The sequence below is a fragment of the Lissotriton helveticus genome, chromosome 7 (genome assembly GCF_964261635.1).
Source record: "Lissotriton helveticus chromosome 7, aLisHel1.1, whole genome shotgun sequence".
Taxonomy (NCBI): Eukaryota; Metazoa; Chordata; class Amphibia; order Caudata; family Salamandridae; genus Lissotriton; species Lissotriton helveticus.
The window spans coordinates 142,196,121-142,222,736 of NC_136068.1; the positions used below are offsets into that span (position 1 = coordinate 142,196,121).

The 26,616-nt window shown below is 40.7% G+C and overlaps 1 protein-coding gene across 2 annotated transcripts in view; it reads right to left on the minus strand.

The window, feature by feature from the left end:
• Window positions 1-26,616, minus strand: part of NOL4L (nucleolar protein 4 like) — a 412,363-nt gene that overhangs the window by 279,857 nt on the left and 105,890 nt on the right. The window contains exon 1 of one of the 2 annotated variants that reach the window (XM_078651786.1): window positions 11,722-11,854. The exons of the other annotated variant lie outside the window; for it this stretch is intronic. The gene's annotated coding sequence lies outside the window, so the exon portion shown is untranslated. Of the gene's footprint in view, window positions 1-11,721; window positions 11,855-26,616 lie in introns of those variants that run through there. 2 annotated transcript variants of the gene reach the window in all.

A 26,616-nucleotide genomic window follows, 5' to 3' on the forward strand; every position in this document is an offset into this window, starting at 1 on the left:
TCCCCAAGGCGCAGCCCAGAAAGGAGGTGCAATCTAACATGCTAGTGGATAGAAGGAATTTGTGGGATACCATATTCTATGACATTGAGTAATGTGACAAGGTCCTGGGGTATGCATGTTGAATTTTGGGGAGCATCAAGTGAAGTATAAGGGGCAGAGGCTCCGGGTACGGACACAGCCTGGCCCCCACCAGCCCCGTCCAGCACTATGGAGGGAGCAGACGAGGCCCGGCCAACACCCCTGACCTACACTAGCCCCCCCAGTGCAACACAGCAGGAGTCCTCAACTAGAATAGTACCTTGGAGCATGTCGGAGTAGAGGCAGCTCATCCCACTCTGCAAGCAGCCACCCAACTTGCCGCCTATTGGGAAAACGCTAGATTTGTCACGTTAATCATCGACTATGTAAATGACTTCCATTTGGATTCATTGTCTGTAAATATATTGTAGGTAGGTATTCCAAATCTGACATGGATCCATTCGTTCTCGACCTCCAACAGATATCCCTGTCTTCAAGGGTTCAGCCTGGAGTGTGGAGGAAAGTGGTACTGTCTAGTAACTGAGGTTTACTGACGTAAAATAGTATGAAGCCTGATGTATGGAGCACCAGTGTAGACTAAGAATAGGAAACTACAAAGAGTGAAGCAAAGTTTGGCAACCCTGTTTGAGTAAAAATAAGACATCTACTGTGATTAAATCAGAGATAACATTCAGGCTATTATGTATTCTCACACTAGAGACAATGTTGTTCTTCTGGGTTTATTTAGGGAGAGAGGAACCTTTGTCATTAATGGCACCAATTTTCCAAGAATCAGCTAGGTAGTCAACAATAAAAAGTCAACGACACCTTGGCTGATTGTTAAAAGTTGGGTAAACTAGAGAAGAACTTTCCAATTTATACCACAATTGTCAAATCCGGCCTTTGAAAGATACCGTAAAGAGAAATTGATTTTAACAAGGAATTTGGAAAATATTAGAAATGGGCATTTCAGCATCATGGCGTAATCAGAATATTAAGAAGCATTAATTTTCATGCAACCAGAATATGCGACCTGTGATTATAAGAAAAGAACGGACACATTTTTCTTATACTGTTATAATGTTGCACTGAGCATGGTCTGGTATCCACTGAAAGAGGCATTGTCGAGGTAGTCACTAGTGAATGCGAGGCTATCCATCCATTCAATTAAGCATATATCACTCCTAATGTAAGTGAACTGTAGTAAAAAAAATCTACAAGATGCAATTTAATCTCCCTTAATAGACGACTAATGTATAACTACTTTGGACCTCATTCATTTTGTAATGACTGGAAACAGTGAATTAGAAATAGTTAAAGATTTTGAAAGATATGTTACTACTAATTGTTAACAATCAGATTGTGGAGATTTATATGAAATGTAATTAGTGATAATGTCAAAAATAATTTACATTTTAAAGTAAAAGTTGTTGGCTTAATCATTTTTACATAAAGATTAACATATATGTGAAAGTGAAATTGAGTTACAGTGTGCGCATGGATAAGGCGTCCCATTTCCCCTCTGATCTTAGACACCAAAAATAGGATTGAGTTCTAAAAGCAGTGTACTTCTCAGGTACATCAATTTAAAACAACGATACTATATTTAGACCCTACCTCTTTTGTTACATTCAATACATTCAGTAGAGACTAATCAAAGAATATTGAAAATTAGAAAGCAAACCACCATTTGTAAATTAGACAAGCAAAAGCCTGATGTGATAAATGCAAAACCAATTAACTGATCCGACAATAGATTATATATTTTTTTGCAGATGATACCACTTTTTGTTTTTCTTTGACAACCATCAAGCTGAAACATTACCGTGGGTGGCAAGAATGACACCTGAAGGGATAAACAGTAATCAATTAAGCATAACACACAATTGAAATCTAATTTGATACAAATCACCAACCAAGGAAGAAATTGAGAAGGAAGAAATTGAGAATAAAAAATGAATGGAAGAATTATGCAGAATTACAAAGCAACAGTATATGAATTCATAGATGCTTATACTAACCCAGATATTTGCTGGAATACAAAATAGTAGGTAATCGTTTCCATGGTTCATTATTAACAGCAAACTGTAGCTCATGAAACTTAATGGAATGCTACTATATTTATTATCATGACAACATTTAAAAAGCAGATTAAAAAATAGAAATACCACTATCTTGTGACCACAAATTAATTAAATGTAACTTTATAACAGAAAGCTAGTGGCAAGCATAAACAAGACATCTTATTAGAAAAAAAGGTCTTTTATAAGAAGGTTAATAGTTAGATTTTTAGACAAATGCTAGCATAGGTAGGTTGGTATTTTAGCAAGAATTCTAGAAGTTGTATTCTAGTTACATCCCATATGCCCTACGTGTTCGCGCAAGAGCATAGAAAAAAATCAGTGCAAATAATATCTGTTAACATGTAATTTAAAAAGAAGGATTTATACCAAACCATTGATTCTCAATCATATCCATGCATGGCTCGCATACTGAAATATGTTTGTGAATGCAAGTACTTTATACAAGTGATCTTGAGACTCGGGGTCACAGATTTAGAAGACATTATACATGAACTTGCATCTTAACTGTTATATAGTGCATTCTGCCATACAATAAACACTGTACAATGACACAAGTGAATTTATTTATTTATAAAGTTTTATATAGCGCGAACAAGATCCCAAGCGATATCAGAGTGCCTTACAATATGATGGGAAGAAGGACATAAATGCAATATCCACATCAAGTAGTTCTTCATGTGTCCTGACTTCTTGCTGCAGACAACACAGAGTAATATTGTGTTTAGCTAAATATGAACAGGACACACGCTGAATGCTTAGACTAACAATAGGCCCTTGAAGTGAGTGAATATATATGTGCACTCCAAGTCCTGGGGTCAAGTTACTGCTATCAGTCGGTGGAGGAAGCCGACTTGTGGATTCATTTGGAATATATATATATATATATATATGTATGTATATATTTGAACTTAACAAAAGGAGGTGCACCGAACAAAGTACGTACAGTCCGTCATGATTTCTTTATTTTCTTCCTTTATTTTTGGTATTAACATATGATCATAAAAACAGCCAACGCGTTTCGTTCCTCAAAAACAAGCCTTTGGAACTTCATCAGGGCTTTAATGGTAGAATGCACATATGTTGTATGATCCAGAATCGGAAATAAGGTGATCTGTTGTAGCGTAGTGGCGCTTCAAATGATCCAAATCTCCCACCTTTAATGGGATTGTGCAACCCAACCATCGAGAATTATATTCTAGGAAGATGTATTCCTGGTAGTGGAGAAGTGCTTCAGGTAATGAGTCTTTCCTGCGTGCTACCTGGAAAGACTCGGACCGCATATCACGGCAGCATATCTTATTAATACCACAGAAAAGAGAAAAACGCAGAAAAAGCACTAAAACCCCCAAAAAACTTTGAGGGTGAATACAATATGATCCTTCGAGATTCACTGCATGTACTGGGCATGGTGGTGGACAGGCAAGGAAGAAAAGGTTAATTCTGCACCCCTAAAGTCAAATCTAGGGGTGCAAAATTAACAGGTTTAATTGGTTGAAATGTGTCCATCCCCCGAACAATGAAAAATTACATTGGAGATTGTTCATTTCAGGTCTTGGTTCCACAGTAGTTTCTCATTCTCCCCCACAGTTTCTCCCAGAGATTTCGTCTGTTTTCATCGGCTGAAAGTTCGGGGTGAAATATGATAGATAGGACCGTGCTGTAACAAGAGTTACCTGCCCCATCATAAATTGCACAGCACGCATAATAAAGCCCTTAATGTAATCGTTTTTGTATATTAAACATAACACCTTATATTTCATATAACAATATATATTTTCCGAAACATCAAAAAACACCGGGAGTCATGTTACATAAAGTGTGTCCAAAAATCAATGGAATGAAAACACAGATTTTTATATTATTTTATTGAGTTTCAAAGTGTAACTTCAGATTCTAAGGAAGCAGTCAATGACGGAATTTGGGGTCAGGGGTCGAATGCCCTGATTTTATATATTTGTTTATGTTTTAATGTCCAGGCTTTTGGTTGTGCACTGTATATTGCTGTCCATGGTTGTCTGTTTTTGTTTGTAGCAGTACAGGTGTTCGTCAGGTGTAATTCTGAAACTGTAGTGAAAGTTATGCGCTCCTTTTCCTAGCTAGTATGTATTAATTGGTACATACTGGATGCAGGCGCGCAACACCCTTTGGACTCACCGGGCTTCAGCCCCCCCCGTCGTGTGTGGCAGCCCGGGATGAGACAGATCCCGGGCACACACAGAGCCGCACCCGAACGTTTCACAGGTCTTTAAAAGACCATTTGAATGTTAATTAGGCCTTGCAGTTGTTTCACCCCTTCTAAGAGCCCCTGCAGCTTCACTCTGCCTACTGATTAAAGGTTCAGCCCCCCCCAAAAATTTTCTTAGCCCCCCCCCCTGAAATGTGGCTCTAGTTGCGCCTCTGACTGGATGTGTGGCGAGTTAGTTGCACTGTGAGTGAGTGAAATTCAATCGAAAAGTGATGGGGCAGACCTGTGTAGTAGCATAATGTGAGTAGCAGGGTTGTGCCAGACCCTGCCTCTTTGAGAAGTGGTTGATACTGAGTCATTTAGCAGTGTGGGACAGTGTTACTCTATCCTTTGTTGATCTTCAAATTCATGCAAATAAGGAACGATTTTCTAACACACAAGTACAAAATAAATGGTAATAAATTATAATGTAGTAAAAACTCACCAATTGTTAAAAACTCCTCAAACTGTTGGACTTGAATGGCAACCAGCAAAACAAGACACAAAAAACCAACCTAGTCCAGTAACAAACATCAACTGCAGTATAAAATTGAAAAAAGCATAGCAAATATAGACTACTAAATTATAATTAAGAAGGTAGTATGGTTGTACAACCACGATTGGAATAATGGGTTCTCTTTAGATCACCACAATGCAAAGGCAACTGACAAGGTTGAAAAAATGTAGAGAGTGATTAGCAAGTTGAAACTAATGAGCTGGAGAGATAAACATAGTGGGAGCAAGGAAAGAGTTTGGGGGCAATTCACAAAAGCATTTACGAGTATGAGAATAAGTACTACAGGAGCTTTTTATGTACTGTTATGTGCCTATGTGAATAGAAACATTCAACTTTTTATCAGTAAATGTGCAAAGAGAACACAGTCCATTCTATTTGAATAAATTGTAAATGAATATTCGCCAAATATTCCTATTTTATTCATGGTAGATGATTTGAGGCCAAGTCACAAAGGCATGCTAAAGATTACTACAGCAATGCCACTTTTGGTACTACAAAATGCATTTGTGAATAGGTCCATTATGTTCAATCATCTACAAGGGATATTGACAAGGGACAAATTAATTTTCTATAAATGTTTGATGTGACCAATAATTAACTAGAAGGGAATACTTTATTTAAGGTAACAGACACACAGAAACGAGTGGAATATTTGTCAAGCTTTAGACTTTGCCCAGTTTGCAAGGTTTGCTCTGTTTTACCAGGTGCCCCCAACTCTGCCTGAGGAACAGATTTCCAATACACAAAACAACATAACGGTTTTGCAAAATCATTGCCTACTAAAAAATGTTTGCAGAGGTTTTCTTCCACAAATCTATTACTATAGCCTGGTGGTTCTAACCGGAAAAAAGAAAAAGCCCCCACACCCTGGAAGAAGCCTGCCAGCTTGTCAGGAACATACGTTTTTTGTTTTACAAACACAAACTTCTGCTTTGAAAGTTGGTATATGTAAAACAACATCTTTTCAGTGTGGACACTTTGAACATGGCACCAGTGCAGAGATCTCTGTCAGGCAGGTGGAGGTCTATAAATATGGCAGGCTCTATTTCGCCAGTGCATTGGAGTACATCCCTCCACTGCCTTGATGGAACAGGGTACAGCCCACCAAGGTCTAAATAAGGCATCTGGACAGTCAGAATGCCTGCAGAATTTAGAGAAAACTCACTGCTCCTCAAACCAGCAACTGATCCAATGAAGCCAGTGCCGAAGAGGTATCAATCTACTTATCTCTGAAGAATTGTGGAAAGAGGCATTTGGAGAATGGAAGTGCTTGTGCAGGTGGTCAAATGCGCTCAAATCTTTCTTACAGGTGCACCCCCAAGATGTCCCTTTCATGACTGAAATTCTTAGATTTTCAGAAAATGTAGGGGCGACACGTCTCACTCTGCAGCATGGGCTCATTCGTCATAGATATACAGTTGGAACTTCTTGCCCACAAAGGGTATGTCTGCGAACATCCAGGAGATAGTGTACGGCATTGGTGTGCTATTAAAACATCCGACTAAGCTTCTTCCTTGAAGATTCCTCAGTTTTTCAAGACTTTCAGTTTCAAGCAGGTATTAAGTTAAATTTTCTTACAAGTGGTCTCGCTGATAGTGAATACTAATATATCCTACTGAATTCACCAGCTAATAATTTATCAACACATTATTTTATATTAACAACTGGGCAACAGAAACGTGCAAGAGTGACTGGAAATTAAATTTCCAAAAAGAAATCCTGAGACCAAAACTGTATGTTATGTGAGGAACCTAACACTTCACAGACTTTCTTAGGACTTTCCAAATCACCTAATGTCATGTATTAAAACGTTGTTATACAAAGAATAACACAAATATATATATATACATACACACACACATATATGTATCATATACGCAAATGGGCAGTGTAAAATACTGCTTATTACTATTGAGTGTAGGGAGGTGCTGCTCCCTCATCAATAATGATTAGCATGTTATACACTAATCGACACGCACAGTTTATGCCATGTCAATTTGTATGTGTATTTGCATTAACAAATGTAATAAACAAATGGTATGCAATACACGCCATAAGCTACACTGCCCCCCATGTTTTGTTCTTGGTAGACTTCTTTTTTTCTCAGCATAATCCTGTGCCACTGGCCGAGGGATTCATTGACTATGGTGGATGAGTTATGGTATGCATTGTACACCCTACCTCGCAAATTTCAGGCGTTTTATAGGTGTGTATTGACTGAACCATAACCAATCTTGTGCTTTTTTCAATGGATATTTGTTTCTTTTAAGACACATTTCATTCACTTGCCACGTACCCATTTGACGTGGAACATAACCTTTGGCTCTGCATAGCACGAGATGGCTGCAGACCACGTGCGAAATCCTTCGGCCTAGCACAGCAGGGGTAGGCTGCTGGGTCTGGTCTTGCCCCACTACATTCCAGATCAACGTCTTACAGACCCTTTAACACACCTCAAATGACAAGCTCTCTCCGCCACTAGCCCATCATAATCTAAACATTGCCTCTGGGAACCTCGTTTGCAATCAGTGTTATCATTCTGTGACAATAATTGTACTCCTTATGCTCTCAAATCCTTTCTATTGCTTTCTAGAATGACGGCTGCATTCCCAAAAAGGCAACTGCTGTGTAACACAGTAAGCTCATTTTTATCCAACAATTGCCCACTGATTGCCAATTTACAATCGCAGAAGCAACAATACTTAGCACAGCCCCTCAAGCTTGCTGTACACCACATCCCAATAGCAAGCTTGGAAAACCCACTGCATAATCCATTGCTTGACTCCCTAATATCCAATGGTTTTGCATTCTTTTTCTAGGCAGGAAGTGATACATTGAAGGGATACATTGAAGGTGACGTTTCAATGATCCACAAAAACACACTCCCAAGTAAACAAGTAGGTAAGCCAACATTTTACACTCTGGAACCCTTGAAAATGCTCTCTGCAGGCATGGTCATCATCACAGCACTTCTGCATCTACTGCTTGGTATTTTCAGCTTTGATTTTTGTGAGGCTCTCGTAAATTCCACTGGTTTTATCTATTCTTAAGGATCTACATTCCTCTTTTCTCTAGTCCCGCCCTTTCAAGGTTAACTTATCATCCTGCATATTCTAGACATTTTCTGCTAAGGGGAAGATCCTTATTTTCCCAACTTGCAAGCTGGGAAAACGAAATCAATTGACTTCAAGGTGGTAGACCTGGGAAGTAACCTATTGTGTCTATTCCTGTGAACAGTACCTTTGTGAAGTCTTGTTTAACCTATACCGAGGCCATGACAGAAATTAAATGTTCAAAGCGTTTGGCCATCTTCAGGGCCTGACTGGCTACCGGGCAGTTGTGTGTGCTGCCGAGCTGGGGTCTAATTTCTCTGTGGTGTGGGCTTATTTCGTTGATGGGGACCTGCGTGCGCTTTCAAATAAAAAAAGCAAAACGAATTTTGTTTTGCACACACAGGTCCCCATCAACGAAATCATCCCCCTGCTCGGCAGCACACACAACTGCCCAGTAGCCAGTCCGGCCCTGGCCATCTTCTTTCTACCCATACAATTCGGGTCTTCTAGGCCTGAAGAATACCGTTGCTAACACATTGTGAACTATGCTATTATGCCTTAGAAACCTGTATCTTCTCCACTCTTTAGACCACGTCATGGAACCATAAAACAAAAATATACATCATTGTGTAGATCATATACATAGCACTTTTATTAATAACCTCCGTCAACTTAACTCATGGTTAACCCCCACATAAACACAATTATACCAATACAGTCACAATATTTGCCCCCCCTAAAATTAGTTCCTTGATCAGCCAAAACTATTTACGGAATTCCATGAGATGGTTCCACTCCTTTTTAAATGCAAGGGAGCAGTAATTGAAGATCTTTTTATCCCAAGCAGCAACTGTGACCCGAGATCAGATCTCAGAGTCAATTTCTGGTGCTGGGTCATTGCCTTTTGTATATCCATGGTCTTATGGCTTCCTGTTAGGTCCACCTTAATGTTAGAAGACAAGAAAGTGTAATTGTGGCCTTCTGAAATTTAGAAAGAACTCCCACATTTTGTCACTGATTGAAAACCCTCCTTCTTATTCCACTTGCTCCAAGTTATTAATTTTAAATAATGTACAATATTATCCCTTTGCATTTAAATCAACCCGAGGAGGCTATTAAGCTCTCTAAATAGTTTTAAAAACATATGTAGAAACAAACATCATACAATCCTCACCCCACAGGTCCACAGTCAAAGACGATAAATGGGTAAAAAAATATATTTATGGAAAGATGTCTGTAAAGATATATGTTCTCAAATGCTTTTGCAAAGTTAACCAGAAGAAGAGAGGCATTCTATATTGGGGTTTTTAACATTCTGCCCTGATTTTAAGAATTAGATTTTCCTATGAAATGAATCACTAGGCAGAAAACGACATACCTGCAAGAACATCCCAGCCCACACGAGATAATTTGGTTATTTAGGACTTTGTAGGTGCTGCATCCCAGTTAGCATCTAAGAGGCAAAGAAGGCCACAGCGTCTTTAGCAGTGGAGTCATTTGATCTGGCCATCTGATGCCCTCAACTCCCCAGGACACTTAGTGGATAAATACAATAATTGGTCATAAGGCAGAGGACGGTAGAGCACCAACCAGGGCAAGCAATGATCTGACCGCCAATTTGCATTTCTGAGGAGGTATGTCAGAACCTTCTGTGGGGCTGTCGCCAACATTTTTGTGGGCCCTTATTGAGTTCCCATCCAAGTTGTTATGTGTAATTAAGAAACAAGTGCACTGGTGACAGGGAAAATATAGTATTTGGCGCCACCTAGTGGTGTAGAGTATTAGCTGCATCACGAAGGAAGAGGTCAGGTATGCTTTTTAAAAATGTTGTAAATCGATGTAACATGAGCACGAGCCCCACTCATCTCCAAATAACTCGTAACTGTGTTTATATGGCGCTTACTACCCCTGACGAAGTATTGAAGCGCTTTACAGCGAGTAGCACGCTACTTCAGAACCCAAGGTTAGTAGTTAATTAAGTAGTTATTATTGGTAATTGCAATTAGTCATGTGCTCAAGAAAAAATATACATGCTTCTCCTCCAATTACTTTGTGGTAGATTATATTAATACAAGTTAGGTTTAGGAATTAGTGGGTGCTATGTGATTTCAGGTGAATGATTGGTGAGATAGGTAGGCTGGCGAAGATTAGGTTATGCTAGTTTAGAAATAAGTGCCTAGGGGCCCGTAGCTTGAGGTAAAGAAATCCAGCTCCGCAGCCCTTGTTATGGCCCTGTTCCTGAGAAGAAACAAAATAGTTTAACTGTAGAAGCAAGTGAATTTGAATTTTTACAACATGAGTGTTACATGAGAGATAGTATCTAATGTAAAACCCAGAAAATTGACTGAGCTGACTATAAGCATGAAACAATCCCTCCCTCGGTCCATCCCCATCTATTCTTCTACTTTTGTTCTTTACTACCTTCAAAAAATCCTCCCTGAACCTTTCCCGTAATATATTTCCAATAAAATATGTTTTCACTTTTCAAAATAAACCTCTGATTTGTGCTTTAAAGGCAGGAAGATGTGTGGTTTTATGTACCTAATGATTTCAAAACCTGGTATGACTAGGATACCAAATATTTTATAACTCTGCTAAACACTGCATGGCTAGGGAAGTGAAAAAGCCTTGCTCTCTGGACCACTTTAGTGGATTTCTGAGTTTCAGCCTATGGGTTATTGCTATCTGGGGGGAAAAGCAAAAGAGCCCCACCCCCACTCTCCCTTGCCTTCAAAGCCATCACAAAAAAATCTACTTTGGGGCTTTTACAGCATGCTAGAAATCACACAATTTAATTTGACATTTACCAATATAATGGCATTATAATACTGTCCATGTTACGTAAATGTCTGCTTTAGGCTTTTTTAGGTTTTGTTTAAAAAAAAGTTCTTTATTATATGAAATGTAAGTAAAAGATTTTTCTGTGCAACTATATTAAAAAAGATTTGATTTATCGCACAATTTAAAATTGAAAGTTTGACAAGTGGCCCTTCAGAGATGGAACTTTGAGGTCCACTATTTTTGTGTTGCTGCAAGTAATGCTCTGGGGTATAATATATCACTTTAGAAATGGATTTCACTGCATGGACCTAAACATACTTGCATTCACTGGTTAGCATTGTAAGTTACAAAGCATCCAATGTTGTTTTAAAAGAGTTTTCAGGAGATGTGTATTTTGTCAATTCTCTGCACCTAGGCACCTTCAGGAAAGCAACCACTAGACCTAAAGGCCATTTATGATTGATACACAACTCCATTCTTTCAGCGATAGACCCCTACTACAGCAATAATAAAAATGCACACATTGAAATCACAGTCTTAAATGGGAAACACGTTTGGTTATTGTGTTGCATGCATCCTTTTCTAAGAGTGTCCCTAAAACAACCACAGCATACAAGAGACTTCATGAAGCAGCCAAGTGGAAAATATTGACTTGAACTTGAAGTCTATCTGTTTAGACAGATGAGCGCCTAGTTTCAGAGCACTTGTGAGTGGAGGAGGGGGTATTTTTAAAAAAGACTGCCCCTTAATTTTTAATCTAACTGAAATATACAATTCATGGCAGTTTTTAAATATTTCTAGTCATGTCTATGTTGCTGTTCAGTACGGGCCACTTGCTGTTTTTTTTTTCTTCAATTCAGCGGTCTCCTTTGTGCATGGCCTTCCTTTGTGTTGGCCAGGCACCTGAATTTAAAGAGCAGTGGGGCCCACGTGTGTCTCTTTACATGTCTCCCCTCTTTGTTCGTGCTCTCAGCGTGTATCAAAGTGACATGAGCTCTGAGCTCGGTTTTCTAAAGAGTCGCAGTGCATGAGAGCCAAGTTTACCTTGATCAGTGTCGGTCGCGTTGGCACAGGATATAGGCCGCTCACAAATTCAGTGCGCCTGCTACTGCGTTGAAATTGGGATACAATCGCACGCCATTTTGGATTGGTCTAGTATCAGGCCGAGACGCTGACAGGAGTGTTGAAGTACGCTGATAATGGCTGTGTTTGTGGCTGGTCCCACGAGCACGTGCACTATTTGGTCACTTCCTGTTATTCGCTGGCCACAGAGGACGTCATCCTGGTGAAAGCTGTGACTGTGTACAGGACAGGCTCGTGCTCCGCAAGCAGCCAATCTGTGCTCCGAGCTCCCAGGCGGCCTCGTCGTGGGGATAATTTTGAACAATAATACACACATCTTCTCTTCATAGCAGTGGCGCAGGGCAGGCCGCCCTGGGCCCACTGATTGCGGCCAGGCCCGGGTGCCTTTCGAAGCGTTAATGGCTGTTGACAGAATACAGACTGTGTTTGCGACATCTGCTTGCTTGGCTGTGAGCAAGGGTTGTTATTATTTTTTTTTTTTGCCTTGGTCTCCTCGCAGCATCAAGGTTGTGGTGAAAGGAACCGCCCACCCCTGATATGGAGTTAAAAAGCTCAATTGGAACCAAGGGCTCCTCTTCAGCAGGCAGGTAATGAGGGTAACCATGGAAACCCACCAGAGGAAGTGTATTCTGGCAGGAGGACGTTAATCCCCTCTCCCTCGAGCTGGGACAGCCTGACTTTTCATTCTCACACAGTAATTAGATACCAGCTGTCAGAGCAGGGGAAAAGGCTCGGTGACTACTAAATGGAAGAGGGAGGCTTTAAAGACGCAGGGACCGTTTTCAACGGGACCCTTGCGGGTAGGTGTTCCAGGGCCTTGACCAAAGCAATGGCCAAGCCCAACCGCTGAGCCACTGCATCAGCTTGCAGTTAGACCCACACCTTGGTGCAGAGAAGAGACAAGCTACCTGCTTGTCCTGCACCTGCCTGGAGTGCAGAGCGCGGCAGGTGGTGGGCAAGGAGGAAGGCTGCAACAGCTCCGCTTTGTTAAGGCCCAAGCCGCGCGCGTGTCCTATTACAAATTCAGATTCCCCTCAGTCCCGCGCAGTCATTCTGCGCTTCTTTTCCACAGCCGACTGTGTTATGTCCCACAACAGATTACTTGTTACGATTTCTAAACAATGAACCCCTGTCTCTGGACTACCCGGAGTCTGTTTGGTTCCTAATGCAGGTTAGGACGAAACATGTTGTGCCTTTGGACTTTGAACATTTGTCTAGCCCTTATTTTAGTCACTGTCTAAAACACCAGAATAATTCACACCTGTAATCCACTGAGGATTGGCCCATGTTTTCTAGACACCTGCTATTATCACCCTCCAGTATACTCCCACCTGTCCCTTGGTATGGTCCTAAGAAGCCCTTTGTCTCACCCAGATCCCTTTAATTTTGTCCCTGTAGTTCTCACCAGCTATATGCAAATATGTCATGACCGAACTGCCAAGCCAGGTCCTCCCTGAACTGGAACACAAGCAACGCAGGACCAGTTTTGCCCTAGTTATGGGCTTATCAGCCGGGTACAGCTTGATCCCTATTGGAGCAGGGTCAAGACTGATTTGCATATATATATATATATATATATATATATAGCTCAGTTCAAACTGAGGTGGCATATTGTGTAAAATTATAAAGGATTGGGATGCAGCCCGAGTGATTACCAGTGGCTGAGATTAATTCAAGAATTCCATCCATCACTGTTTGTATATTTATTGAGTAACCGTGAGTGGGACGGGAATGCACAGACGTGGATACCGTGCACACTGTGTCACTAGAATCAAGCTGTACCCAGTTGGTGAGCCCATAACTAGGGCAGAACCATTTCAAGGTTGCTTGTGTTCCAGTTCAGGGAAGCACTGGCTAGCCAGTTCGGACCGGACTTTTCCTATTTGAGCAGGGTCAAGACTCATTTGGATATAGCTGGGTCCAAACTGAGGTGCAGAGGTGTGCAAAATAATGATTACCAGTGGCTAAGATTAATTCAAGCATTCCATCCACCACTGTTTTGTATACTTATTGTACATTTTTCGGTGGCACTATGTCCTTACCAATGATGACTGCTATAATGTTGATGTTTCTTTCAAAATAGGGATTCCATTATATTGTATTCTCCCTAGAAGGAAGTGATGTTGATTAAACGGTCTGGATTTGTTAGAGGCAATTCAGCCACAAAAGCTTTTTGCTGGTGCCATTTCTTAACTGGGAACTATTGGTCTAATGCAGGAAAGGATTTTACCCATCCTGATTCTTTCGAGAATATGTTGCTACATAAGTTCCTCTAGCTGGGTACAGTTTCCTCACATGAAACTATTTCAGGAAGAAGAAATCTCTACTTGAGAGGATCACTTGCCATGTGCATTATGTGAACGAATGTCACTGTATCTTCTGTAGGATTGTTTGCACAGGATTAGTTAATTCCTCACGATGACTCAGATGCCTTCTTTTATCGAGATGCATTTGTCGGAGATCTGGTGCTGGAAATTATTTTCGGTAATATCTATTACAAGTTTAATGTTACACGTCTCTATTGCGCTTCTGATGCTTAAATGGTAGGTTTACCATTAAAGGAAAATCTAACTTCAATGACAACAAGTGTAAAGTGGCTACTCAGTTTATAAACAGATACGCAACATCTTGCAGACTTTCTTCCTATGACTAATGCATTAGGATGCAACAATGGAGTAAATGTTCTAAACTCCATGACGTTCCAACTTAATTCACTAGATACCAAAGCGATGATTTTGATTTCTTTGTGCAGCTTGGTTTTATGTATATTTCTAAAGGAAAAGAAATGGGACATATTTAAATAAATATGTTTCAGTAAAGTTTAAGCCAAAAATGCCCATAAAAGACTTTATCTAATGTTTCCAGATCCCTGCAAAAAGGCTTAGACAAATGTAAAAGTTTCCAATAGTCTCCTTTACTGATACAATTGAAAAGACTTCTATGAGGGATATATTGTCTGATTGAGAAGTTTACTATTTATTCAGCCTTCGTGTTTCAATACTGGGACTTCCTAACCAGACTGACTTTCTTGCTTTTTACGCTGATTCATGTAGAATTGAATTGATGCAAAGATAATGATGGCAGCTAGGGGCCATACATCAATTCTCATAATGTTCATACTGTCTGCTGCTACTTTATATTCTCTACTCAGTGGTCATCTCTTTCTTTGTGCTAATGCATTGGCAATGATTACTACCCTGTGCATTCCATGTATTTTTGTTACTGTTTTTTTACTTCTACCAGTACCTCTGGGAGCATGTCCCATGCTTTCACTAGTGGTTCTGTGAACAGATTTCTTTCAGCGCTCCTGAGCCTCCCTCCACCCCTACTGACGACACTTATTTAGCAATCACATGTTTTGACTGTTAAAAAAGGCACTACAAACTAATAACGCTGCAGGTGGCAAGGGAAGAATATGATTTTCAGTAACTAGGCACACTTTGTTCACTGTCTACCAAAACTCAATCCATACCCAATGAATGGAAGAGGGGCACTGGCTTGCTTTCACTTCTTCTAAATGTTACCCTACTTCACTGCGTTTAATTACCCTTGATGAGACAATGATAGAAGGCTGTATCCATGTCTCCTGTGACAGTATAGGACATTGGGTCCGTATGGTTTCCGGTAAGCCAATTGATGGTTACTTATCAAACCTACAATGGCCTCTTCCTCTGCTGCCAACAGCGGAACGATGTTTTAATTATAAAGTAGTATTTATTTTCTGCACTACTGTCGTTTCATGTTTTCATGTTGTCCAAATTGCAGATACATAATGTGGTAATGAGGACATTCTGGGGGTTATGTCTTTTGTAGAAAAAGACAGTGTCCGAAAATGTAAAACTCACTGACAAGTCTTTGCAAAATACTCCAGAGACATGTAGCTCTATCAGATGATTTCAAAGTGCGTATACCTACCTGTTCCACAATATGGGAACAGTTCTTTGAAAGGGTATGAATGTGGCCTATTCAGTAAATATTCATGGCGATTGGTACAAATAGAAGAGACTGTGGACTTTATTCTTGTAGTATTACTTCCCGCACTTATAAATGTTTTTGTGAATCAGCGCCTGTGTCATGAAGCCATGTCATCCCTTTGGGAAGGTCTGGTCTTTTCTCACAGTGCTAAGTAAAAGACAGATGAACCTCAAGGTCAGGGGTGAAACACTGGAATGAAAATATGAAAGGATTATAGTAGATAATCAGCTTTCAATAACCAGAAAAATAAAAGCTGGTAGAAAACTGTGGTGCAAAAACATTGGTGAGTAAAAACATCCCAGAAAGTCACTGTGTCAAGAAGACAAAACATTGGATATAAAAGAAATAGTTTTCGGAATTTTCAGTCTTGTAATAAAATGTAGCAACATCTGCAGTATCTCCACGTATACTCAGATACCATGGATTAGACATGCATTGGCAAAGTCAATAGGTCTGCCATTGATACCCTGATGCAATGGCAATTTTTTGTATTGTAAACACAGGCCACAGAAAATAAAACAAATGAAAAAGAAAACATGATGCTGCCTAAATGTAACGGACATGTACTGGAAAGAAAAAATATTAAATTAAGAAAAATACGATAACATGAATGGGGCTGGAACAATTTTCAGAGTGGGGTGCTGACCAACGAACAAAATTGTAGTTGGCGCGCTACAAAATCTGGGAGGACTTCTATTGAAACAAGACGCTTTACACTATACTCGTGCTTATACTCCAAACTGAACAGACTGAACTTTAGCCATATTTTTTAACGCGCAGACTATAATTTAATCTTCACTTTTCGACATTGGAAAGTGTTTCAAAGTTCTACTTTGATAACGGAAAAATCAAAACACCTGGTTCATCGTCTTTTGCTGTGGTATATCCAATATTATTGAGGGATCCAGAGGATTTATGCTACAACCTTTTCACTTATTTTTGAGCCTAGAAGAAGTTGTTTATGCGACGAAACACGTGTCGGATGTCTGCATCAACAACGTTCACTACGTGTCAACATAATCAAGATTACTTTTATTTTCCTGTTTGTTCTGTACTTGAATGACTACTGTTTCCATTAGATACATAGAATGATGCTATGTCTATTATTAAAATAACTGACAACAAGGTCAGAAGTGAAACTTAATAGTGGCTGTGCTCTGTAATTAAGTATTTGTATAATACTTAAACATGCTTTCATGCGACATGCTGTTATAAGAAATTAGAGCACGTAAAGTTAAACAACTGCCTTGAGACAGTTTGTACTTGAATGCGCAGTTACTGCTTCAAGACGGATCAATAAAGGCCTTTTTCTACTTAATTCTTCATCTGATCTTCATCAAGGATTTATGAACGTATTGAGGGGCAGGGGGTTGCATCCCCAACACCCCTACATCTAGGGCCACTGGGCATCACACAAGTTTAGCAAAATAGTGCTAGTGCATCCAAGTATGCTGGTGTACTTACAACATGTCTAGAAATCTTTTTTAGTTTTAATGCACATCACAGAAAAATATAATGAATATTAGTTCAATCAAAAGTACTATTGGCTTCGGATTACTGTAACCTAAAGACATAGTTTAAATAAGATCAGTAAGGATGACTAAAACAATAAATAAAGAGTAAGAATGGAAATAAAAAGGCATTGGCAATGCAAAATACAAGCTCGACCAGCCTGCCACCCAAGTTTACTTTTTTATGTGGTTTGGCAAAATGCCATGTCTCATGGGGAGAGTCTGTGGTTGAAGTGAAATGACCCATTGCCCCATGCTCTTAGCTGTGGAGAGTGGTAGAAAAATTACAATTATGAACAGAGCTGGCCTTTTCTCCAAGAGTCCACTGGGTGAAACCAAATTCATCATGCCCCTCTCTTTTACCCTCTTTAGCTGTTTATGTATTGAAAAGTTTGGGAGGAGTAGAATATTGAGGGGGCAAGATTAAGGAGTGGCATGAAAACGAAGAAAACGCTGACAAGTGTGCCAGCTGCCTTTAGGAAAGAGTTTAAACACACTTCTCTTTGGACATAAGTCACAGGAAAACACCAGCTCCTCTATGGAGGTCAGTACTCTGGGCGTGTGCCTAGCTAGCACATTCTATGGTCCAACCCGGTCTATGACGCTTGAACAGAACAGTCAATAAAATTGGCTGGCACAAAGTTCCTCTATATATAAATATATATTTGTATTTATTATTTTTTTATTACACGAGGCTGGCAAGACATCTAAATGTCTCCAAGGCCAGACCTTAAAAGGTTCATAAAGCATAATTTAACTCGGATTCCATGGAAGATCACAGATCTTTGATACCAGTGTATGCAGACTTATGTACAATGGTCTAAGAGGTAAGCACATTAAATAAAAGATCAGCTAATGCCTACAAAAGTCTACGCAAATACAGCCAACACAGGAAGGTGCTTAAGTAGAGAGGTAAATGAAAGTGGGACTTTCTTGGAGCATGGGTCGGAAATGTCCAAGGAGGATGATATAGTAAACGATCAACAGAATGGCAATCCAGATTTTGTTTGCCCTCAGGATATTCATAAAATGTGCTGCAGAGCTTGATCCTGACAGTTCCATAACATCTCAAAGTAAGCACGCTCTAATCTATAGGCCTCTATACACGCTCCTCGAGGTATACAGTCTTTTTTCCCCTAGAAAATTGTAGTAATTACTTTACTCCAGGGGGCAGTGACAGGAGCTCTACTTGATTGGTTAGTCCCCTATACTATATGCAGTATATATCCCTCCTGATTTCTTACTCCACTCCATTGCCACTCTCAGGATAAATGGAATATTTGTTATTTGATATGTATAGAACGCTCGTTGACTTAAGTTTCTTGCTGCTATAGAGTACCGTAACCAAAAACAGGACACTAAAACAAAAAATATTTTAAGAAATTGGTTAAAAAGAAGAATCTTGAGAGACTTGGGGGAACTGTGTAGTAAGGGTATAGAACAGCGATGGGCTAGAAATTTGCACCATTCCATTGCACCTGCCACATCGGGCTCGTTAGATATGGCCTACCCAACTTTGCACCAAAGTCATTCGACGTGATTCTGCAACACTGAGGAGAAAAACAACAATAGGAGGGAATCGTGAGCTGTTGCATGCACAGTGATATTTAGAAGTGCAAGGCTACATGAACAGGCTGATTGATAGTGAAAGGACAGGAGGATGAACATCGGAATCATGTTTCAGAGATAAGTACCCCCTGCCCTGAGACTAAGAAAGCTCACCCTAGTATCACAGTTCAACTGTAGCACACACTACTTTAAAGAAGCTTTGAAAATGTCAATAGGTCTGACATTTTGTTAGGGGGAGTGCTCGGTTATAATAAGGTACATTGCATTGCCCAAGCTGTCCCAGAAAGAACATTCCATAATGAAGCAACGTCTTGGGCTACAACAATATGGACGTCAGGAAAAGAGCACTTAAACCAAGTTAAGCTGTCCTCAATGATGAATGTTATGTAAAGGAGCCGTAAAAAGAACTGAACTGAAAACAAAGTTTGCTTTGCAAGTGGTGAATTTAAAAGTACTCAACTCTCAAAATATTGCATTGTAGATACTTTTTAACAAAGGGCCAGTACTTTCATTGCATCTTTAAGAAAGAAATGTCCTTGTACGCCTTTACTTTCTGAACACAAAAAGCACTTAATACCAGTAGTGGCTCCCTTCTGAAGAAGTGGTGGGGACAGGGGAAGGGGATTGGGGGAATATAATACATACAAATAAAACACACCTGCTGCTGCGCTGGCGGCCGCTGTCTCGGGATTCTTCTGCTAGGGTCCCTGCACACTGCGCAGGTTCCTACATGCCAATCAAGATGCAGCTGTCATGAGAGCAGCGCCGTGATTGGTCTGAGCGGGCTTGTTAAACGGTCGCATAAGTCCTAGGAGCCTGTGCCTCTACTGCATCAGGCTGTACTACACAGCTCAGGTGGAGAGAGATCAAAGTGCACATGACGGTTTGGACGGCATTAGACAGCCGGCCAAACAGTCATGCACACTTTAGTGTGCACTACTCCTCCCCCTGCACTCCTCCTGACCCCGCCCTCCCAGACTTAGCTGCCTGTAGCAGATAGAAAAATCAAACGATAATAAAATGGTTTTATCATTTGATTTTTCCAGTTTCTGTCTGCTGGCTGGCACTCAGCAGGGGGGTGACGCTTCTCGGCCATAGAGGAAGAGCCGCCGCTGCCAAATAGCATGACCGCAGAGAATAATGAACGTGCAAGGGTGATTAGTGAATGCTGCTGTGTCTTTGTAGCAGGTCAAGGCACCCAAACAACAACATTTCGTTTAAAAAAAATCTATAAATCAGCAATTAAAATGTTGTGTCAGCAAAGAAAATACATCAAAAACACATGACTATTCATTACAACCTTCACATCAACTTCCATTTACAAATTAAGGAAAGAACTACTGTATGCCCCATTGCCAAACTTAATGGGAATGCAAATGGGGCAATAGAACCACCTTAAAAATACCATGATGTCCAGGACGGCTCATTCCAGCAAAGGCAAACCAAAACACATGAAAGTCAATGACTAAAGGGGCCTAGCCCAAAGCTCACTCTATCTCTGTATTTCTCGTACTTGTTTGAAGAATTGATGAGATCAGGTTGTCTTGCCAAAACTGAAAACACAGCTAAACTTAAGCTCTCATGCGGGTTCTGTCATTTTTTTTCTCGCCTTTTCTGTGCTTTAAATGAAAACTTAGCTCTTCATATTACTTTAGTTGGTGGAGATATACAGCAGCCAGGTAAAGGCTTCAAAACAGTTCTAGGCATGCTCACAAAGTGAAACTTTTTAAGTAAATTTTACTCTGCCAGACACGTGTCTTTCTCCATGTACATTGAAATCTATGGGTTCGTTTTACTGCGTTTTGTTGTCAGTAAGAAGAAAAATAGGATATCACCCACTTTTTGTTTGTTTACTCTAAAAAGTTGCTTGCATTCAGTTTAAACTTAACAACAACAAAAAACACCTATCAATGTATCCAAATCTCATTTGGCAGCCTTAGCTCAAACAATGAGAAATTGAAAAGCGTTAACAACAAAGTGCCTTTACCAACCTACCACGAATCATTTGCCAACTGTCTGCTCAGAAGATGGCAGATGTTGCCAGCAAGATTTCAACAATATTTTCAGCACCTTCTCGTGAACAACCATGTTGGCGGTAAGTCTACGGCTGGCACATGACTGCAGACTGCACCAATCTGTCTGGTGCCATCCGAGCTCTCAAGGCAGCTCTCTACGAGAGTAAAATTCACCTCGACGCTGTTCGAGTGAGGCTTGAACGTGCTGCGAGTGAACAGCAAGTGAAGGATTCCTTAATCCCGCGGTCCCATCTGTCATGCACGCAGAGGGCTCCTGTCAAAGGCATTTCCTTTCAGGAGTTACAAACATAAACTGTGCTATTTCAGGGAAAACACTGCCTCTATCGGCCTCGAGAGCAGCCAGGGTTTCCATCCCCTTCCTGTAGTACCGGGGCCTCTCGGTATCAGGCGGCACCAACAGCTACAACTAGAAATAAAGCAGAAATGTTAGCTGTAGGGAAATGTTGCTCTCGCGAGCGCCTGCTCCAGTACGGTGCCCCGTGAGGCTCAGTTTGCTTTGTGGTCACTGCACTTTAAAGCCTTCGCGTCACAGCTGGAAGGTCTGATTCGTGCTGGCGGATTAAGCAGTACGATTAAGACGCTGAGCAATAGCTTTAGGTAGAGGATGTAAACTGAGCTTTAAGATGAGATGAGAACTATATGGGCCAAAATGTTAAACATTTTTGTGCACCTAAGTTTAACTCTGTAGTCTTCCCATTTGGCAATCTGTCCTGTACTTGGGCCCAGCTATCGGTTTCACAAACTGCATGCAGACTTACTATTGGTCAACTGGGTGAAGGTAAGGTGGTCAGCACCTCAATAGGAGGAGCCAGGTACTGCCATACTAAAAACAAAGTATTGTAAAAAAAATCTACATATATATGTGTGTGTATATATCTGTGTATTTATATGTGTGTGTGTGTGTATATATATATATATATATATACACACACATATATATATATATATAATATATAGTACATAGCTGCCAAATATCCCACGCTCATGCATGATGCACTGCTCCAGTCCAGACTTTTTCCTTTGAATTCTAGGACTTGTAGTCCTGTTTTATAATGAAATAAATAAGACTACAAGTCCCAGAATTCAAAGAAAAAAGCTGTACTGGTGCAGCACATCATGCATGGATCTGGGAAACTTGGCAGGGCTGCATATATATGCAAGGCATTCTGCGTCTGAAGCCCACACAATCTGGAAACATATCCGCATGTATAACAAAAATACTCCTGCCTTCCTAAAATTGAGAAAGGAACTGAAGGCACGCCTCTTCAGAGAACACAACTTCCCTCCCTGGTAGCAGTAGTGTTATGCTGCTCTCTGGCTAGGCTTGTGCTCTACAAATACCTTTACATCAGGGCCACTACAAATAAGCAGCATGGGAGGACCAAATTTTGTGGCAGGTTGACTACATTATGCGGTAAGAAAAAGAAAATGTGACGTAATGAAGCACACTTTGTGATAGTATTACTGCATTCTTTTGGCATTTTTAGACCTGCTAATTTACCTCATTAGTACTCGTTTGAAACCAAACTACAACAAAAAGCAACAGAAAGGTGACGAGTCAACCATTGCGAAGGGCCTTCCACTGCACAGCAGAACGTATTGCTGTGTGTTTTAATATCTTTTCATCCGTTTGAGCTATGAACTAATATTTTTTTTGCTAAAACTTGCAGACCTCATTTAGATTATGGGTCTGATTTGGAGTTCCGCAGAGGGGCTACACTGTCACAAATGTGACGAATATCCTGTCTGTCGTATTGAAAGTGTATTATATCCAATGGCACTTCTAATACTACGGACAGGATATCCATCACATTTGTGGCTGAGTAATCCATTCGCCGAACTCTAAATCAGCGTCAAGAAACCGTAGGTGAACGTGCGCTTTACAAGTCCCATTTATCATATCATATCATATATGGCAAAGCCATAGTCAGGCAGCAAACGCTGCAGCCGCAATATCACATAATTCTAGTGGCCCTACTTTACATACATACATGCGGTAGAGCCACAGTGACAGTACAGAACGCTAAAAAGAACCTGATGCTAAGGATGACTGGCTGCTGCAGCTAGAACCTGTTCCTACTAGATTTTAATACTGCTAATACTTGGTGGACGGTGCACATGTGGATGGACAAGGGATGAGTTAGCGTATACACTGTTATCTTGCACAAATGGTTCTGTTCCTCTGTCTGTTACTCTGTTCTTGGTGCCATGTACTATTACTTAAAATACCAGTAATATTAACCAACACCAGATATACAGTGCATGCCTCAAATTAACTTGTCTCTTTGTGTACATATAAAAAATACAAAGGGTGCCAGGTTTCTCACATTATTTATACAATGATTTTTACACCCCAGAGCTGCATTTTCTAGCACATGTCTTCTTGTGGGTGGGTATTTGTGATTATCTTTGGTACAAGGCTGCTCATTCTCAGCTTCAAATCTACCTGCAGATCCCACCTGTCATCTTGGGGATCCGCTCTGCTGCATGGAGGAGGGAGCAAAAGGGTTGCCCTTCTTCCTCTTCTGAAACATTCCTGTTTGTGGGCACCGAAGATAGGGAACGCCGAGTGTGGCAGGGTGGGAGACATTTATGAGGAGAGCTGCTGAAAATATGTCAGGAGGTCTCATTAATTGGGCCTTTACAATTTGTTTGCAAGATAAAATGAGCATCTGGTTTTATAACAAAGGTTTTCAAATGTGCATGGTGAGGAAGGAGTTAGGGGCCTTGTTGAAATGTTCATTTACCATTCACCATCCATTCACATTCCTTCTCCCTGTTCGTTAGCCATTCACCAACCAATAGAGGTCCACCTTCACCCTCACTACTAATTTACCATCCCCCATCCAGTCACCATATACTTATCATTCACTATCCGATCACCACCTACTATCCATCCCTATCAATTGGTCAGTTGCCATCCACCATCCAATTTGCATTCACAATCCATCCTCCAACTACTCAGCTTCATCATCCATCTATTTCCTACCCATTTATTCAACAGCATAAAAACCATTCACCATCCATCCACCATATTTCCCTGTACCATTCATTAAACATCCAGCTTCGATCCAGTCGCCATCCAATATGTATTGTTTAACACAGATCAATTAACTAACCTTTGTCTAGTCGGTCAATTATCCCTCGGTCACCCATCCAAAATCCACCCAGATAGGCTTCACACTCTTGCACAGTTGACACCACAGATGATGCAACCAGAACTGAACACTATAAATCAGAGGTAACCTCCAGTATTGGACCCAATAACCAGGATGAATTCTCAGGCACATTACAAAAAGATGGTGTCCGATTAGGACACAGTACGGCTGACTTGCCATCTAAATACAGAAGAAATAGTCTAAATGAAGCCTTGAGATCTGCACACATTACTCCATATGGGACTTTAACCCCTTGCCACAACACTCCAGATGTGACCTCCAACACAATACACCAGTGGTGATGTCCAGAGGTACGAGCAGTATTCATACTCAAGATTCAGTCTTCCAGGAAAGACCTCAAACTAAGCAACACTCCAGTTGCTGCCTGACTAGGCATGGTATACTACACAGTTGCAACACAGCCTGCCTTCTCTGTACCCAGTATTCCTTTTGCTGTCCCTGTGGCCTTAATGAATAGTTTACTCTGAATTAACTCATCCCTTATAGGAACTCAAGGAAGCTGAAGGACAAGGGAAGCTTGTGCTGCTGCTGTCACTGCCATCAAAAATAATGGGGTTATTCTGTAGCCCTCAGAACCTGGGTCAATATGATACAAGCTACAATGCGTTCTGTCGGGTTAAAATGCTGTCAATGCAGCAACAGTTCTACATGTAAGGGAACCTTGCACCGCTGCTGCTTGGGCTTTATGACGGAGGTTGCACAGCTGCAGCACATGGCACACTTGTTCTATGCAGGTGAGGGAAGCTTAGCTTACCTGACTGCTGCTGCCACCTGCATCGCCTATGTTCTTTGTGTGAAGGATGCTTGCAGTGCTGCTGCCTGGGCTTTAACATTCCTGCATATGCAAGGAAAGTTTGGAGTGAGGGAAGCTAGCACAATTGCACCGTACCTGTTCTTTGTGTTGGAGAAGATTACAACCCTGCTGCTTGTTCTTTAACTGTTCTGGGTATGTGAAGGAAGTTTGCACTGCTGCTGCAAATGGTACATCTGATACATGCAGGTAAGGAACACTTAATGCTTAATTTGAGCCTGTGCTTTCTGGTGCTCAGCGCCAGCACTTGATGATCAACACCGTCACCTATCATGAGCACCAGTTAAGCACACATTCATTTACGGGAAGATTATGTGATTTGCCCAGAATCACAGGATGTTGAGCCAAAGGTGAGACTAGAACCTAGTTCCCCAACTCCAAAGTTGCCAGCTCTGGCCATTATGCCACATCATCTCCCCACTTTCATAGTTAGTAGTTGGTTCTGTTTTAGGTGGTGCTAACAAGAGATATGGGCTGGTTCAAGCTGCCTCCTGTTCCCCAAATTAACAGTGGTTAATTTGCGTCCCCAAATTAACCATTGGGGTCACTTGCCCTCCTGTTCCCGGTGCTTTCCTTGTTTTTGTACTGTTGGTACAGTTGCTCCTCCTCAATTAACTAGGTATATTTTAAACCATCCTGATTTTTCGAAAGACATCAAACTAGTTTTATATGTACAGCAATAGAAACAAGTCGCAAGCAGTTATTTTTCATAATGTACTCAATACAATGAGACATATAGCACAATAAACACACTTTTGGTGCAATGTGGACGACACAGTGCTCAGTGCACATGAAAAATATAAATTTCTCCCCAAAAGAATGAGCAAGTGGCTGGCTAATTTATGGGGTAAAAACAACACCATCAATTATATTTTTGATCCATGAAATAATGCACAAATAAAATATATGCAGTTCATATTTTGACCCTAGAGGGTAAGTCACTGGCATCATCACTGCAGTACAACAATTTAACAATTTACTGAGAAATATTACGTGCAAGACCAATCATATTAGAAATCTGAAGTCTGAATTGACAAAAATCAGCTTAGTAGTCCAATATGAGTAGAAGGGGGTCTGCTGAGAGCAACAAGTTGTACCACCGTAGTTACTTGCTTATAACTCAGATTCCTCTTTATGTTGGTCTGGCCTGCCTTAATACATAGATATACCTGTACTTTGTGCCAGGAAAGCTTGCAGCGCTGCTGCCTGTGCTTTAAATGTTCTGTCCATACAGAAGGTGTGGATCTGGCACTCAAGGACCTATGTTGGACATCCTAGAATATGAAGTACTGGCTCTATGTGTGCAGCATTTATTTTAGGAAATAGTGGTGCTTCCTCGATTTACTGCAACAAAGCAGGCAAAGGAGCAAGCAGAAAAAGTATCATTGAAAACTAAATGGTTAGAACAAAACAGGAGAATTTGTCGAACACATTACCCAGTGTTAAATACTTTCAGTCCTTAAGACATGTTTCCTCCTAGTGGGCTGAAGTGAATGGAGAAAATGTGCCGTATCTAAAGCAGGATGATATGGGTCAGGGCATGAGGTGGATTATTATAAAGCAGGCTGGCAAAGCATGACAAGTAGGGGTCAAATATCACCTATATGCCGATGACACCCAACTTTACTACAAAATTAAATCACCCAGTAAAATCCCACATTGGAAAGAAACACTAATCAAGATACAAACTTGGCTTAACGCCAACCATTTAAAGTTGAACCCCAACAAAACGGAATTACTACATTTCTCCCCTAAAAAACAATCCATGATTGGCT